The sequence below is a fragment of the Mobula hypostoma genome, assembly GCF_963921235.1.
Source record: "Mobula hypostoma chromosome 9 unlocalized genomic scaffold, sMobHyp1.1 SUPER_9_unloc_1, whole genome shotgun sequence".
Classification (NCBI taxonomy): Eukaryota; Metazoa; Chordata; class Chondrichthyes; order Myliobatiformes; family Myliobatidae; genus Mobula; species Mobula hypostoma.
In genome coordinates this window covers 785,824-796,167 of record NW_026948133.1, presented here as the reverse complement: position 1 = coordinate 796,167, position 10,344 = coordinate 785,824, and positions in this window count along the sequence as shown.

The following is a 10,344-nucleotide window of genomic DNA, read 5'->3' as shown; positions in this document are numbered from 1 at the left end:
GGGCATGAGATTCAGGGCATGAGTTTCAGGGCAGGAGATTCAGGGCAGGAGTTTCAGGGCATGAGATTCAGGGCAGTAGTTTCAGGGCTTGAGATTCAGGGCAGGAGTTTCAGGGCATGAGATTCAGGGCATGAGTTTCAGGGCAGGAGTTTCAGGGCATGAGATTCAGGGCATGAGATTCAGGGCAGGAGTTTCAGGGCATGAGATTCAGGGCAGTAGTTTCAGGGCATGAGATTCAGGGCAGGAGTTTCAGGGCATGAGATTCAGGGCAGTAGTTTCAGGGCTTGAGATTCAGGGCAGGAGTTTCAGGGCATGAGATTCAGGGCAGGATACTCAGGACAGGAGTTTCAGGGCATGAGATTCAGGGCTGTAGTTTCAGGGCATGAGATTCAGGGCAGGAGTTTCAGGGCATGAGATTCAGGGCATGAGTTTCAGGGCAGGAGTTTCAGGGCAGGAGATTCAGGGCATGAGATTCAGGGCAGGAGTTTCAGGGCATGAGATTCAGGGCTGTAGTTTCAGGGCTTGAGATTCAGGGCAGGAGTTTCAGGGCATGAGATTCAGGGCATGAGATTCAGGGCATGAGATTCAGGGCATGAGATTCAGGGCAGGAGTTTCAGGGCTTGAGATTCAGGGCAGGAGTTTCAGGGCATGAGATTCAGGGCATGAGTTTCAGGGCATGAGATTCAGGGCAGGAGTTTCAGGGCATGAGATTCAGGGCATGAGTTTCAGGGCAGGAGATTCAGGGCAGGAGTTTCAGGGCATGAGTTTCAGGGCATGAGATTCAGGGCATGAGATTCAGGGCAGGAGTTTCAGGGCATGAGATTCAGGGCATGAGATTCAGGGCTGTAGTTTCAGGGCATGAGATTCAGGGCAGGAGTTTCAGGGCATGAGATTCAGGGCAGGAGATTCAGGGCAGGAGTTTCAGGGCATGAGATTCAGGGCAGTAGTTTCAGAGCAGGAGTTTCATGGCATGAGATTCAGGGCTGTAGTTTCAGGGCAGGAAATTCAGGGCATGAGTTTCAGGGAATGAGATTCAGGGCAGTAGTTTCAGGGCTTGAGATTCAGGGCAGGAGTTTCAGGGCATGAGATTCAGGGCAGTAGTTTCAGGGCTTGAGATTCAGGGCAGGAGTTTCAGGGCATGAGATTCAGGGCATGAGATTTAGGGCAGGAGATTCAGGGCAGGAGTTTCAGGGCATGAGATTCAGGGCAGGAGATTCAGGGCATGAGATTCAGGGCAGGAGTTTCAGGGCATGAGATTCAGGGCAGGAGATTCAGGGCAGGAGTTTCAGGGCATGAGATTCAGGGCAGTAGTTTCAGGGCAGGAGATTCAGGGCATGAGATTCAGGGCATGAGATTCAGGGCATGAGTTTCAGGGCATGAGATTCAGGGCAGGAGATTCAGGGCATGAGATTCAGGGCTGTAGTTTCAGGGCTTGAGATTCAGGGCAGTAGTTTCAGGGCAGTAGTTTCAAGGCATGAGATTCAGGGCTGGAGTTTCAAGGTATGAGATTCAGGGCAGGAGTTTCAGGGCATGAGAATCAGGGCATGAGATTCAGGGCATGAGATTCAGGGCAGGAGTTTCAGGGCATGAGATTCAGGGCATGAGATTCAGGGCAGGAGTTTCAGGGCATGAGATTCAGGGCAGGAGTTTCAGGGCATGAGATTCAGGGCAGGAGTTTCAGGGCATGAGATTCAGGGCATGAGATTCAGGGCAGGAGTTTCAGGGCATGAGATTCAGGGCAGGAGTTTCAGGGCATGAGATTCAGGGCAGGAGTTTCAGGGCATGAGATTCAGGGCATGAGTTTCAGGGCATGAGATTCAGGGCATGAGATTCAGGGCAGGAGTTTCAGGGCATGAGATTCAGGGCAGTAGTTTCAGGGCATGAGATTCAGGGCAGGAGTTTCAGGGCATGAGATTCAGGGCATGAGATTCAGGGCATGAGTTTCAGGGCATGAGATTCAGGGCAGGAGATTCAGGGCAGGAGTTTCAGGGCATGAGATTCAGGGCAGTAGTTTCAGGGCTTGAGATTCAGGGCAGGAGTTTCAGGGCATGAGATTCAGGGCAGTAGTTTCAGGGCTTGAGATTCAGGGCAGGAGTTTCAGGGCATGAGATTCAGGGCATGAGATTCAGGGCAGGAGTTTCAGGGCATGAGATTCAGGGCATGAGTTTCAGGGCAGGAGTTTCAGGGCATGAGATTCAGGGCAGGAGTTTCAGGGCATGAGATTCAGGGCATGAGATTCAGGGCAGGAGTTTCAGGGCATGAGATTCAGGGCAGGAGATTCAGGGCAGGAGTTTCAAGGCATGAGATTCAGGGCTGTAGTTTCAGGGCATGAGATTCAGGGCAGGAGTTTCAGGGCATGAGATTCAGGGCATGAGTTTCAGGGCAGGAGTTTCAGGGCATGAGATTCAGGGCATGAGATTCAGGGCATGAGTTTCAGGGCATGAGATTCAGGGCATGAGATTCAGGGCAGGAGTTTCAGGGCATGAGATTCAGGGCAGGAGTTTCAGGGCATGAGTTTCAGGGCATGAGATTCAGGGCAGTAGTTTCAGGGCATGAGATTCAGGGCAGGAGTTTCAGGGCATGAGATTCAGGGCATGAGTTTCAGGGCAGGAGTTTCAGGGCATGAGATTCAGGGCATGAGATTCAGGGCAGGAGATTCAGGGCATGAGATTCAGGGCTGTAGTTTCAGGGCAGGAGATTCAGGGCAGGAGTTTCAGGGCATGAGATTCAGGGCAGTAGTTTCAGGGCTTGAGATTCAGGGCAGGAGTTTCAGGGCATGAGATTCAGGGCAGGAGTTTCAGGGCAGGAGTTTCAGGGCATGAGATTCAGGGCTGGAGTTTCAGGGCAGGAGATTCAGGGCATGAGATTCAGGGCATGAGATTCAGGGCAGGAGTTTCAGGGCATGAGATTCAGGGCAGGAGTTTCAGGGCATGAGATTCAGGGCAGTAGTTTCAGGGCATGAGATTCAGGGCAGGAGTTTCAGGGCATGAGATTCAGGGCATGAGATTCAGGGCAGGAGTTTCAGGGCATGAGATTCAGGGCAGGAGTTTCAGGGCATGAGATTCAGGGCATGAGTTTCAGGGCATGAGATTCAGGGCAGGAGTTTCAGGGCATGAGATTCAGGGCATGAGATTCAGGGCAGGAGTTTCAGGGCATGAGATTCAGGGCAGGAGTTTCAGGGCATGAGATTCAGGGCAGTAGTTTCAGGGCAGGAGATTCAGGGCATGAGATTCAGGGCAGGAGTTTCAGGGCATGAGATTCAGGGCAGGAGTTTCAGGGCATGAGTTTCAGGGCATGAGTTTCAGGGCATGAGATTCAGGGCAGGAGTTTCAGGGCATGAGATTCAGGGCATGAGATTCAGGGCAGGAGTTTCAGGGCATGAGATTCAGGGCAGTAGTTTCAGGGCATGAGATTCAGGGCAGGAGTTTCAGGGCATGAGATTCAGGGCATGAGTTTCAGGGCAGGAGTTTCAGGGCATGAGATTCAGGGCATGAGATTCAGGGCAGGAGTTTCAGGGCATGAGATTCAGGGCTGTGGTTTCAGGGCAGGAGATTCAGGGCAGGAGTTTCAGGGCATGAGATTCAGGGCAGTAGTTTCAGGGCATGAGATTCAGGGCATGAGATTCAGGGCAGTAGTTTCAGGGCTTGAGATTCAGGGCAGGAGTTTCAGGGCATGAGATTCAGGGCATGAGTTTCAGGGCAGGAGTTTCAGGGCATGAGATTCAGGGCAGGAGTTTCAGGGCATGAGATTCAGGGCAGGAGTTTCAGGGCATGAGATTCAGGGCATGAGATTCAGGGCAGGAGATTCAGGGCAGGAGTTTCAGGGCATGAGATTCAGGGCTGTAGTTTCAGGGCATGAGATTCAGGGCAGGAGTTTCAGGGCATGAGATTCAGGGCATGAGTTTCAGGGCAGGAGTTTCAGGGCATGAGATTCAGGGCAGGAGTTTCAGGGCATGAGATTCAGGGCATGAGTTTCAGGGCATGAGATTCAGGGCAGGAGTTTCAGGGCATGAGATTCAGGGCAGGAGATTCAGGGCAGGAGTTTCAGGGCATGAGATTCAGGGCTGTAGTTTCAGGGCATGAGATTCAGGGCAGGAGTTTCAGGGCATGAGATTCAGGGCATGAGTTTCAGGGCAGGAGTTTCAGGGCATGAGATTCAGGGCATGAGATTCAGGGCAGGAGTTTCAGGGCATGAGATTCAGGGCATGAGATTCAGGGCAGGAGTTTCAGGGCATGAGATTCAGGGCAGGAGATTCAGGGCAGGAGTTTCAGGGCATGAGATTCAGGGCAGTAGTTTCAGGGCATGAGATTCAGGGCAGGAGTTTCAGGGCATGAGATTCAGGGCATGAGTTTCAGGGCAGGAGTTTCAGGGCATGAGATTCAGGGCAGGAGATTCAGGGCAGGAGTTTCAGGGCATGAGATTCAGGGCAGTAGTTTCAGGGCTTGAGATTCAGGGCAGGAGTTTCAGGGCATGAGATTCAGGGCAGTAGTTTCAGGGCTTGAGATTCAGGGCAGGAGTTTCAGGGCATGAGATTCAGGGCAGGAGATTCAGGACAGGAGTTTCAGGGCATGAGATTCAGGGCTGTGGTTTCAGGGCAGGAGTTTCAGGGCATGAGATTCAGGGCATGAGTTTCAGGGCAGGAGTTTCAGGGCATGAGATTCAGGGCAGGAGTTTCAGGGCATGAGATTCAGGGCAGTAGTTTCAGGGCATGAGATTCAGGGCAGGAGTTTCAGGGCATGAGATTCAGGGCATGAGATTCAGGGCAGGAGTTTCAGGGCATGAGATTCAGGGCAGGAGTTTCAGGGCATGAGATTCAGGGCATGAGATTCAGGGCATGAGATTCAGGGCAGGAGAATCAGGGCATGAGATTCAGAACATGAGATTCAGGGCTGGAGTTTCAGGGCTTGAGATTCAGGGCAGGAGTTTCAGGGCATGAGATTCAGGGCATGAGTTTCAGGGCAGGAGATTCAGGGCATGAGATTCAGGACAGGAGTTTCAGGGCATGATATTCAGGGCAGGAGATTCAGGGCATGAGTTTCAGGGCATGAGATTCAGGGCATGAGATTCAGGGCAGGAGTTTCAGGGCATGAGATTCAGGGCAGGAGATTCAGGGCAGGAGTTTCAGGGCATGAGATTCAGGGCTGTAGTTTCAGGGCATGAGATTCAGGGCAGGAGTTTCAGGGCATGAGATTCAGGGCATGAGTTTCAGGGCAGGAGTTTCAGGGCATGAGATTCAGGGCATGAGATTCAGGGCAGGAGTTTCAGGGCATGAGATTCAGGGCTGTGGTTTCAGGGCAGGAGATTCAGGGCAGGAGTTTCAGGGCATGAGATTCAGGGCAGTAGTTTCAGGGCTTGAGATTCAGGGCATGAGATTCAGGGCAGTAGTTTCAGGGCTTGAGATTCAGGGCAGGAGTTTCAGGGCATGAGATTCAGGGCATGAGTTTCAGGGCAGGAGTTTCAGGGCATGAGATTCAGGGCAGGAGTTTCAGGGCATGAGATTCAGGGCAGGAGATTCAGGGCATGAGTTTCAGGGCATGAGATTCAGGGCAGGAGATTCAGGGCAGGAGTTTCAGGGCATGAGATTCAGGGCAGTAGTTTCAGGGCATGAGATTCAGGGCAGGAGTTTCAGGGCATGAGATTCAGGGCATGAGTTTCAGGGCAGGAGTTTCAGGGCATGAGATTCAGGGCATGAGATTCAGGGCAGGAGTTTCAGGGCATGAGATTCAGGGCATGAGATTCAGGGCAGGAGTTTCAGGGCATGAGATTCAGGGCAGGAGATTCAGGGCAGGAGTTTCAGGGCATGAGATTCAGGGCAGTAGTTTCAGGGCATGAGATTCAGGGCAGGAGTTTCAGGGCATGAGATTCAGGGCATGAGTTTCAGGGCAGGAGTTTCAGGGCATGAGATTCAGGGCAGGAGATTCAGGGCAGGAGTTTCAGGGCATGAGATTCAGGGCTGTAGTTTCAGGGCAGGAGATTCAGGGCAGGAGTTTCAGGGCATGAGATTCAGGGCAGTAGTTTCAGGGCTTGAGATTCAGGGCATGAGATTCAGGGCAGTAGTTTCAGGGCTTGAGATTCAGGGCAGGAGTTTCAGGGCATGAGATTCAGGGCATGAGATTCAGGGCAGGAGTTTCAGGGCATGAGATTCAGGGCAGGAGTTTCAGGGCATGAGATTCAGGGCAGGAGATTCAGGGCAGGAGTTTCAGGGCATGAGATTCAGGGCATGAGATTCAGGGCAGGAGTTTCAGGGCATGAGATTCAGGGCAGTAGTTTCAGGGCATGAGATTCAGGGCAGGAGTTTCAGGGCATGAGATTCAGGGCATGAGTTTCAGGGCAGGAGTTTCAGGGCATGAGATTCAGGGCAGGAGATTCAGGGCAGGAGTTTCAGGGCATGAGATTCAGGGCTGTGGTTTCAGGGCATGAGATTCAGGGCAGGAGTTTCAGGGCATGAGATTCAGGGCAGTAGTTTCAGGGCATGAGATTCAGGGCATGAGATTCAGGGCAGTAGTTTCAGGGCATGAGATTCAGGGCAGGAGTTTCAGGGCATGAGATTCAGGGCATGAGTTTCAGGGCATGAGATTCAGGGCAGGAGTTTCAGGGCATGAGATTCAGGGCATGAGATTCAGGGCAGGAGTTTCAGGGCATGAGATTCAGGGCAGGAGTTTCAGGGCATGAGATTCAGGGCATGAGATTCAGGGCAGGAGTTTCAGGGCATGAGATTCAGGGCTGTGGTTTCAGGGCAGGAGATTCAGGGCAGTAGTTTCAAGGCATGAGATTCAAGGCAGTAGTTTCAGGGCAGGAGATTCAGGGCATGAGATTCAGGGCAGTAGTTTCAGGGCTTGAGATTCAGGGCAGGAGTTTCAGGGCATGAGATTCAGGGCATGAGTTTCAGGGCATGAGATTCAGGGCAGGAGTTTCAGGGCATGAGATTCAGGGCATGAGTTTCAGGGCAGGAGTTTCAGGGCATGAGATTCAGGGCATGAGTTTCAGGGCATGAGATTCAGGGCAGGAGTTTCAGGGCATGAGATTCAGGGCATGAGTTTCAGGGCAGGAGTTTCAGGGCATGAGATTCAGGGCAGTAGTTTCAGGGCTTGAGATTCAGGGCAGGAGTTTCAGGGCATGAGATTCAGGGCAGTAGTTTCAGGGCTTGAGATTCAGGGCAGGAGTTTCAGGGCATGAGATTCAGGGCATGAGATTCAGGGCATGAGATTCAGGGCAGGAGTTTCAGGGCATGAGATTCAGGGCAGTAGTTTCAGGGCTTGAGATTCAGGGCAGGAGTTTCAGGGCATGAGATTCAGGGCATGAGATTCAGGGCAGGAGTTTCAGGGCATGAGATTCAGGGCAGGAGATTCAGGGCAGGAGTTTCAGGGCATGAGATTCAGGGCAGTAGTTTCAGGGCTTGAGATTCAGGGCAGGAGTTTCAGGGCATGAGATTCAGGGCAGTAGTTTCAGGGCTTGAGATTCAGGGCAGGAGTTTCAGGGCATGAGATTCAGGGCAGGAGTTTCAGGGCAGTAGTTTCAAGGCATGAGATTCAGGGCTGTAGTTTCAAGGCATGAGATTCAGGGCAGGAGTTTCAGGGCATGAGATTCAGGGCATGAGTTTCAGGGCAGGAGTTTCAGGGCATGAGATTCAGGGCAGGAGATTCAGGGCAGGAGTTTCAGGGCATGAGATTCAGGGCAGTAGTTTCAGGGCTTGAGATTCTGGGCAGCAGTTTCAGGGCATGAGATTCAGGGCATGAGTTTCAGGGCATGAGATTCAGGGCATGAGATTCAGGGCATGAGTTTCAGGGCTTGAGATTCAGGGCAGGAGTTTCAGGGCATGAGATTCAGGGCATGAGTTTCAGGGCATGAGATTCAGGGCAGGAGTTTCAGGGCATGAGATTCAGGGCATGAGTTTCAGGGCATGAGATTCAGGGCAGGAGTTTCAGGGCATGAGATTCAGGGCAGGAGTTTCAGGGCATGAGATTCAGGGCATGAGATTCAGGGCATGAGTTTCAGGGCATGAGATTCAGGGCATGAGATTCAGGGCAGTAGTTTCAGGGCATGAGATTCAGGGCAGGAGTTTCAGGGCATGAGATTCAGGGCAGGAGATTCAGGACGGGAGTTTCAGGGCATGAGATTCAGGGCTGTGATTTCAGGGCAGGAGATTCAGGGCATGAGATTCAGGGCATGAGTTTCAGGGCATGAGATTCAGGGCAGGAGTTTCAGGGCATGAGATTCAGGGCAGTAGTTTCAGGGCTTGAGATTCAGGGCAGGAGTTTCAGGGCATGAGATTCAGGGCAGTAGTTTCAGGGCTTGAGATTCAGGGCAGGAGTTTCAGGGCATGAGATTCAGGGCATGAGATTCAGGGCATGAGATTCAGGGCAGGAGTTTCAGGGCATGAGATTCAGAGAAGGAGTTTCAAGTCATGAGATTCAGGGCAGTAGTTTCAGGGCTTGAGATTCAGGGCAGGAGTTTCAGGGCATGAGATTCAGGGCATGAGATTCAGGGCAGGAGTTTCAGGGCATGAGATTCAGGGCATGAGTTTCAGGGCAGGAGTTTCAGGGCATGAGATTCAGGGCATGAGATTCAGGGCATGAGATTCAGGGCTGTAGTTTCAGGGCAGGAGATTCAGGGCATGAGTTTCAGGGCATGAGATTCAGGGCATGAGATTCAGGGCAGGAGTTTCAGGGCATGAGATTCAGGGCAGGAGTTTCAGGGCATGAGATTCAGGGCATGAGTTTCAGGGCATGAGATTCAGGGCAGGAGTTTCAGGGCATGAGATTCAGGGCATGAGATTCAGGGCAGTAGTTTCAGGGCATGAGATTCAGGGCAGGAGTTTCATGGCATGAGATTCAGGGCTGTAGTTTCAGGGCAGGAGATTCAGGGCATGAGATTCAGGGCAGGAGTTTCAGGGCATGAGATTCAGGGCAGGAGATTCAGGGCAGGAGTTTCAGGGCATGAGATTCAGGGCAGGAGATTCAGGGCAGGAGTTTCAGGGCATGAGATTCAGGGCAGGAGTTTCAGGGCATGAGATTCAGGGCATGAGATTCAGGGCAGGAGTTTCAGGGCTTGAGATTCAGGGCAGGAGTTTCAGGGCATGAGATTCAGGGCATGAGTTTCAGGGCTTGAGATTCAGGGCAGGAGTTTCAGGGCATGAGATTCAGGGCATGAGTTTCAGGGCAGGAGATTCAGGGCATGAGATTCAGGGCATGAGTTTCAGGGCATGAGATTCAGGGCAGGAGTTTCAGGGCATGAGATTCAGGGCATGAGATTCAGGGCAGGAGTTTCAGGGCATGAGATTCAGGGCAGTAGTTTCAGGGCTTGAGATTCAGGGCAGGAGTTTCAGGGCATGAGATTCAGGGCAGTAGTTTCAGGGCTTGAGATTCAGGGGAGGAGTTTCAGGGCAGGAAATATAGGGCATGAGATTCAGGGCTGTAGTTTCAGGGCATGAGATTCAGGGCAGTAGTTTCAGGGCATGAGATTCAGGGCAGTAGTTTCAGGGCTTGAGATTCAGGGCATGAGATTCAGGGCATGAGTTTCAGGGCTTGAGATTCAGGGCAGGAGTTTCAGGGCATGAGATTCAGGGCATGAGTTTCAGAGCAGGAGTTTCAAGGCATGAGATTCAGGGCAGTAGTTTCAGGGCTTGAGATTCAGGGCAGGAGTTTCAGGGCATGAGATTCAGGGCAGTAGTTTCAGGGCCTGAGATTCAGGGCATGAGTTTCAGGGCATGAGATTCAGGGCATGAGATTCAGGGCTGTAGTTTCAGGGCAGGAAATTCAGGGCAGGAGTTTCAGGGCATGAGATTCAGGGCAGTAGTTTCAGGGCTTGAGATTCAGGGCATGAGATTCAGGGCAGTAGTTTCAGGGCTTGAGATTCAGGGCAGGAGTTTCAGGGCATGAGATTCAGGGCATGAGTTTCAGGGCATGAGATTCAGGGCAGGAGTTTCAGGGCATGAGATTCAGGGCATGAGTTTCAGGGCAGGAGTTTCAGGGCATGAGATTCAGGGCATGAGTTTCAGGGCATGAGATTCAGGGCAGGAGTTTCAGGGCATGAGATTCAGGGCATGAGTTTCAGGGCAGGAGTTTCAGGGCATGAGATTCAGGGCAGTAGTTTCAGGGCTTGAGATTCAGGGCAGGAGTTTCAGGGCATGAGATTCAGGGCAGTAGTTTCAGGGCTTGAGATTCAGGGCAGGAGTTTCAGGGCATGAGAATCAGGGCATGAGATTCAGGGCATGAGATTCAGGGCAGGAGTTTTAGGGCATGAGATTCAGGGCAGTAGTTTCAGGGCTTGAGATTCAGGGCAGGAGTTTCAGGGCATGAGATTCAGGGCATGAGTTTCAGGGCAGGAGTTTCAGGGCATGAGATT